This window comes from Artemia sp. Qi Xiang Cuo, chromosome 8, assembly GCF_049724085.1.
Source record: "Artemia sp. Qi Xiang Cuo chromosome 8, ASM4972408v1, whole genome shotgun sequence".
NCBI lineage: Eukaryota > Metazoa > Arthropoda > Branchiopoda > Anostraca > Artemiidae > Artemia > Artemia sp. Qi Xiang Cuo.
Window position 1 is genome coordinate 1,840,864 of NC_142801.1, and position 7,992 is coordinate 1,848,855.

The following is a 7,992-nucleotide window of genomic DNA, read 5'->3' on the forward strand; positions in this document are numbered from 1 at the left end:
ACGTAGCTGTCCAATGGGACCACCCTTGTGCTCAGTCCCTGGCTATCTGTTTGCCTGGTGAAGCGAAAAATTTGAGCCGCAGTTCGCTGTTAAACAAAAGGCTTTGCTGTCATTCGACTTTATAGCCAAAACCCCTCCATCAGACCTGTAAGGATAATGACCATGTTCCTTTTTTTGATAGCTTTGGTTTCTTTGAAAAAACGTCCCTTCAAGTGATTTTTACGTGCAGTGCATTTGGCAGGATATCCTTGTGAGTGAAGCATTATGGAAAGATGCTTATGATGAAATTACCAAAGAAGACTTCGTGAGCGGCTGTATTTTCAACAACAGATGATATATTTGTTGCCAACTGTGGACCTGAGGGGCTGGCAGTTGCTTACTCCTCTCATAGCATAGATTAATTTCATAGGGATATCCACAAGAACCAGCTAGCACACATGGTTTGTATCTAAATCGAATCGGTTTTGATTTGTTAAACATTTTGCAGCTCTGAATACGATAGAACGATATTATTTTACTCAACCACGGAAAGTTGCTGACAGAACCTCCCATGTTGCATAAATTTAGTGTTCACGGAATCTAAAAGCGGCCTTAATTAAGCCATTTTTCACTTTCCTTGCAAATTATTTTCATGGCGTATGTTCTTCTTTATCTTCAGAAATCTGCTGCGGCTCATAACCTGTCCAATAGTAATAACTAGGTCTTCTGACCTGGACCAGTACTTTCTTTCATTGAGAAGGTAATGATATCTTGATAGTGGCACAATTCCTGAAAAACTCGTCAAGTTCTTCAAAGGTCAATGCGAAGCTGATGTGAAAATTCTATGAAGCATTTATCATTTTTTTCCCATAATATCATAGCGCGAATAGTGCCGTCATAGACAAAACGAAAATCTCGTATTAGGGCATATATATCATTTGCTGCCCTTATCTCCCATTCTAGATAGAGATTCCGATGGAAGATATCCAGACTGTGGTCTCTTTTTCCAATTTGGTATATCCCTTTGTTTTGTTTTTTCAAAGACCCATATTTTTTGGATGCAAATTTTGGAGACCCTCTCTGCGACACTGTTGGGGATGTTTTCCGTCGATGGCTTTGAGGAACGTCATACAAATCATTAGCAGCCAAAATAGAGTTGGCAAGAAGCCTGGATGGATTATCTCTAGCTGAATAATCTATTACAGAAGAACTGGTGTTATCAAGCTCTATTGACCCTGCAACATCATTTGGAAGATCATTCAAAGATTCTGTATTGTCCTCTTGCCCTTCTTCTTCGTCAATAAATACCCTCTTATCAGAGAAAATTATGACCCTTTCAATCTCTTCCTCGTCATCAATCAGTTTGCCTAGTATAACGACAGCTTGTAGTACCGAAACACCCGAAGTTCTCAATTGGGAACACTTAGTTTATGGAAGGTGTGTTCTTACTCAGTGGATATTTTAGTATAAATGCTCCACTAACTCTAATGCCCATTAGTATAGAATTCTAAAACACCAAAACAAGATTTTTCAAAAATTCACCTTTGCTGGTATTTTGTCCGAAACTATGTGTTCTCAAAAACTGACTTTTATCTACATTTCAGAAAATCCTGAAAACTCACTTGATTCTGATTTAAAGATTCAAAATTTCAAGGAAGGTGCTTGTTGGTCTTAGAATTATATGGGAAGCTTAAGAAATACCCGAGCTGCCACCTTCAAGGCAAAACAAAATTAAAATGAAACGTTCCGAAATTGGAAAGTTGAAGGCTAATGGGTTTTGACCAAAAAGTTTGATGTTCAAAGACTGGAAAAAAAAAGAAATGACTTATCATTTTGTCTTATGATAGTCTTGATAATCACAAAACATCTGTGGCAAAAAAAAGGATGAGCAAATTTGTTAATGACAAAATGTTATAGAACCATTAAACAAAATCAAAACACACTATATGCATCCAGGTTTTCAAAATGGCATATCTTCAATTTTCAAGAACAGTTAGGGAAGAGCATCAAGTTAAAATACTTAGAGAATGTTGGGGGTTTAATTTTGAACTTAGACATTATGGGCACTCCATTTGTCAATTGCTATAACTGCAATATATCAAGAACAGCTAAGATTATCGACGCGAAACTTACAGGAAATGTCGATTGGGATGTTGAATTAAGTTGACACCATATGCATCCTCGTTTCAAAATCGCATTTATGCAGTATCTCGGGAGAATTTAAGGGCATTTAGTTTAAAATTCAAAAAAAATGTTAAGGGGAATGATGAACTTAATAAAAATACGACAACGTGTATCCTATTTGTCAAAATGGTGCATCTGCAATATTTCAGGGTCACCTAAAGGTATTTTATTTGAGGATTTCAGGGTATGCTAAATCAAAAAATACCATGCACATTAAGCCTGCTTAAATGGTTTTGCAATGTCTCAGGAACAGTTTAAAATATTAAAATTAAAACTTCCATAACCAACCTTTTATATAGACAATCGACAACTTGAATAAACTACAACCTTTGCGCCAGCGGCTGTGGGTGGTTGTGTCATCTCAGGAAGCATAATAATTTGACCTCCAGTTTGTTTTAAACAAGTCAGTTATTTTAAAATTTTGATCGTATGTCTTGGGAGGAGGACAACTAAAAAGGGCCTAGAAGGTGGACTGGTTGCCCCCCAGCCACTTTTAAACATCTTCTTCAACATGCCCTGAAAGTTCAACACACTGAAAGTTCATATCTTGTTCTCAAGATACTGCAGATGCATACCCATCAACACTCCCTAAGATTTCACCTTAATTCTCTTAGCCTATTCGGAGGCACTCGGAAACAAACATTCCCGCTATTCCTAGTGATAATTTCTGCATTTGAACAAAGGGGAAATTGCATAATTTATAGTGATTGTTTCGGATATTGGGGGGGGGGCAATGGCATCCTTGGTGGCATATTTATTAGACGTTTTGACTATTTTTAACTAAACGGTCTTTTCATAATTTCCGTTAGTGTCAAACGGGGGGTGGGGCATTTAAAAAGAGTAAGAGGGGGATGCTGAAGATGCCCTGAATACCTCCAAAACACCCTGAAAGTTTCGACTAAATATCCTCAGCCATTTCTTATATATTACGGATACTCACTTTTGACTATCACCATGTGCATGGTGTCCATTGTTTGTGTTCGCCATCCCTCTCAACATTTTCCTTAAGTTTTACCTTAGTATACTAACCCTTTTTGGACACCCAGGATCAAAAATATCCCCTGTTTCCAACGAAAAACTTTATGTGTTAATAATGGACAACTTACATAGCCTATTACCCTTGTCCCCAGAGGCTCTAGGGGCTATTTCATCCTCGTACACAAAGTTATTTGACCTTTAGACTATTTAAAAAAAGGTGGCCATTTGAAAATACTGATCGAATATCTTTGGGAGAAGGACAGCTAAAAAGAGAATGGGAGGGGGGATAGTTGCCTTCGGATCAGTTTTTATGATCTCCCTCAATATGCCCTGAGAGATTGACCTTAATACCACTAACCTATCTTAAGATAGTACAGATACACCTTTAAGATAAAGTGGATGAACATGGCGTCATTTCACATAGTATAGAAAACCCCTCAGTATTTGTCAAAGTTTCACTTAAATACCCTTAGCCTTTTCGGACACACTCAGAATCAAATATTCCCCCTTTTCCAAATGATAAATCATCCATGTAAAAAACGGGCAAATTGCATAATCTACAATCCTTGGCCCGGGGCTTTGGGCGGCAAGGTATCCACGGAGACATGATCAGTCTTGAGGAAAGAAGGCATTTAAAAGGGAGAGGGGGTTTGCCTCTTCTCCAATCACTCTTCAGCATCCCCTCAACATACGCTGAAATTTTCAACTTAATGCCCTCAGGCGTTCCTTAGACATTACTGATTAACCATTTTTAAAACCAATATTCACGTAGTTTGTTAGGATTGTGTTCGACATCCCTCTCAAAATTTGCTTAAAGTTTAACCCTAATACCCTAACCCTTTTTGGTAACCCAGGATCAAACATACAATCTTTTCCCGATAAAAACCTTATCTATTAACAACGGGCAACTTGCAGAACTTCGTGGGTTGTGCCCTCGATTCGTGGGTTGTGGTGGCCTATGTCAATCCCAGAGGCTTAGTTATTTAAACTTTAGAGTGTTTTGAACAAAATGGCTATCTCAATATTTGAATCAAATACTTTTGGGGGAAGGAATGACATAGGAAAGGAACTGGTTGCCCCGCCTTCACTTTTTATTTTTATAAATGGCACTAGAACTTTCAATTTCCAATAAAATGATCCATTTCTAAAGCTGATATAACTATTCCTACCATATGCAGTGGCTATAGGCAACAATACAGCGTTGCCTTTGACACCAAACTATATATAAAACAATGTTTTTTTTTTTAACTCAAATTAAGGAGTAACATTAAAACCTAAAATGAACAGAAATTACTCCATATATGAAAGAAGACACCCCTTCCTCAATCCCTTGGTCTTCACGCTAAAATTTATATAGTACTAAAAAAACTCTTATTCTATTCAAATAGCCCTTGTGTTTTAGGAGTCATTCCTGAAGAATGTGGAGTACAAGTCAAACTTTAGCGCAAAGAGTGAGGTATAGAGGAGGAAACATTCCCCCTCATGTACGGAGTAATTTCTACTTGTTTTCTCTGTAGGTTTCAATTTTGCTCCTTCCTTTCAGTTGAAAAAAAAACTTTTTTTAAATTCAATTTCTAATCGTTTTTCAAATAATACCAGGAAATGCATCTTCCCCTCCATAAAAGTCCTCCGTGTAAAGTTCCTCCCGCATAAAATCCCCCTCTCCTAGACAATTCCGTCCAAACTGAAAATTCCCGCAGAAAACCTCTTACGGACAAGTCTCTTTGGAAAATCCTTTTGACCCTACTGTTATTTTAGAAAAAGACTTTCTAATCGTTTTTCCTGTCAGGCCAGAGATTTTGCCTCCTTGGAAGACTTTTCCTGAAAATCCACACAAAAAAAAGACGACAAAATAACGTCTTTTTTTGACAAAAAAGAGACGTGGGTGGGGGGCTTGTTGCCCTCCAATTTTTTGTTCACTTAAAAAGGAAACTAGAATTTTTACTTTCTAATCAAATAGGCCCCTTTTCGATCTTCTAGTACCATTGGTTCGATTTAATCACCCTGGATAAAAACAAGCAAATGAAGATGCATCAGGTATCTTTCTTCTGGTGAAAAATACAAAATTCCATATTTTTGCAGACGGGAGTTTCAAACCTCTAAAGTTGGGTTTTCTGCTATGCTGAATCTGGTTGCGCACTTTTCATTAAAATTCCTTGACTTTTTGAGGCTGTTTTCCCCTTTTATGAAAAGTCGCACAAATTTTCTCAGGCTCTTAGCTTTAGATGGGTAAAATGAAATTTTGTGAATTTTGTAAGTTTAGAATCAGCATACAAAGTCTTTATATATATATATATATATATATATATATATATATATATATATATATATATATATATATATATATATATATATATATATATATATATATATATATATATATATATATATATATATATATATATATATATATATATATATATATATATATATACACACACACACACACACGTATATATATATATATATATATATATATACACACATATATATATATATATATATATATATATATATATATATATATATATATATATATATATATATATATATATATATATATATATATATATATATATATATATATATATATATATATATATATATATATATATATATATATATATATATATATATATATATATATATATATATATATATATATATATATTAATTAAAAAAAATTTTCCACAAAATAAGTTTTTCAAAGGAAAGTAAAGAACTCCATCTAGTTGACCAGAAATGGAAAACTTGATATCATTCGCAAAAAAATCTGTTTACTTTCTTTGATAACTTCAATACGCTTATGCTGTTTTGAGTTGATTAAGTTTTAAGAGAAGAAACGGCACGGAAAATTTGAACGTAATACCCTCTGTTGTCTTTGGAATATTGCTGAGATGCCTTATTGGGAATTAGCATTAACACAGTGTATTTTGATTTAATCTTAAGGCAACATTTAGTTTTTAAACATAATTGGCAAATGGGAGGGTGGGCGTTTGAGGGTAGGCGTGGGAGGATGGGACTGGAAGGGGGATTAGTTGCCCTCAAATCACTTTCGACTATTAAAAAAAGCATCAGCCCTTTTTCTTTTCAATCGAATGAGCCCTTTTCAAAGTTCCCACGACAACTCCTTCGATACTAAGTGCCCTGGTCTGAACACCAACACCAACAACAAAAAATAATACAATATACCCACTTCAACCTTTGCTTTAAAAATGTCAAGCCTTTCAATCGCTTTCGACTTTAAAAAGGGCAATAGGTCTGTCAATTTCCAATCGAATAAGCCGTTTTTGAAACGACCACGTTTTCTATAAGCACCTTATATGCCCCCAGGGCATAAATTACAACCCTTACACTAAAGTCTGTTAAGGTGTTTGTCATCCTCAAAGACCTAATTTCCAGAACTTTCAACTACGTTAAACAAAATAGCTATCTCAAAATTTTGATTGGATGTGTTTGGGGAAATGGTTGGCGTGAGAGGGGTGGTAGTCACTCTCCAATCACTTTCAACTATTGAAAAAGGCATTAGTCCTTTCAATTTCCAAGTGAATGAGCCCTTTTGAAGTTTCTACGACAAAACTTTCAATAAAAATCTTATATTCCCCCAGGGCATAACTTACAACACTTGCCCTGAAGGCTGTGGGGGGAGGGGTTGTCATCCCTAAAGACCTAATTTCCAAAACTTTCAACTACGTTGAATAAAATGGCCATCTAAAATATTGATTGTATGTGTTTGCGGAAAAGATGGGCGTGAGAGTGTGGTGACGCTTTCTAATTAAGTCAATTTGGAATTTAGTAAAATATTAAGACGCAAATACAAAAGTTTAGAAATACCCCTTTTTATTAAGATAAGGAACATATCCCGTCAGGTGTATGCTTAACCTGAATTGAGAAACTACCACTTTCTAGCTATGAGCGTCAGTGGGTCCCAATAAGGTGTGGTTGAGGAAATGCATAAAAGATACATTTTATGGGGACGGTGTGCCTGATACTAATCTTATGCCTAACTGACCTGTGGTCCGTTGATTTAGAAATACCTTGGAATATTGTTGGATTATTATAAGCTTCTAAGTATCTTATTGTATTATACATTATTGTAGATTTATGATATTTGTGGTCTCCCTGGGACAACCAGTCCCAGCAGAATATATCTCTATTATCAATCCCTGTACTAGTGTATGTTAACTGAATAAAAGTATTGCATTATATCCAACCTCTCTACAATCTAAATTTAGTCCCTCGAATATTCACAGCTGGTACACCTCATTAGTCGGGTCATAGCCTAAGGCCCGCTACCAAAGTCTAATTACCTTAGGGACATAGTTTATCTCGCCTATAAAGGGAGAAATAATTCTACAACCACAAATTCACCTTAATACCTATAAAACCACTTTACCACAGCTGGTGGCATTGCGGAAAAACTGGGTCGAGGAGACCAAATTGGGTTGCAAAATTAAAAAAAAATTGAAAAGACCGTATTAGAAGGGGAAACTACGTGGACTTCTCTTTTAGCGGTGCTCAAATTAGCTAAACTTCGAGCACCTTTTTTCGAACTATGGCAATTAGAAATAGATTTGTGTCTCCTCAAAGATTTGGGTACAATAGATAAAACAAAAATCGCGAAGAAAGGAAGAAAACGAGGACAATTAACAGCCAGCGAAAAAAAATGAAAAAATATGCAAATATTTCGGTCAAGACCTCCGCTTGATCGTCCTCAGTGCAGAATAAAACTGATAAAAATATAAAAACCAAACCTTAAAATAAAAACACCAAACTAAAATTGGACGACCCTTTCCTAGTAACGGGGAAAGGGTAACTGAACTAAAAAACACAAGTCTAAATGGCATTTCA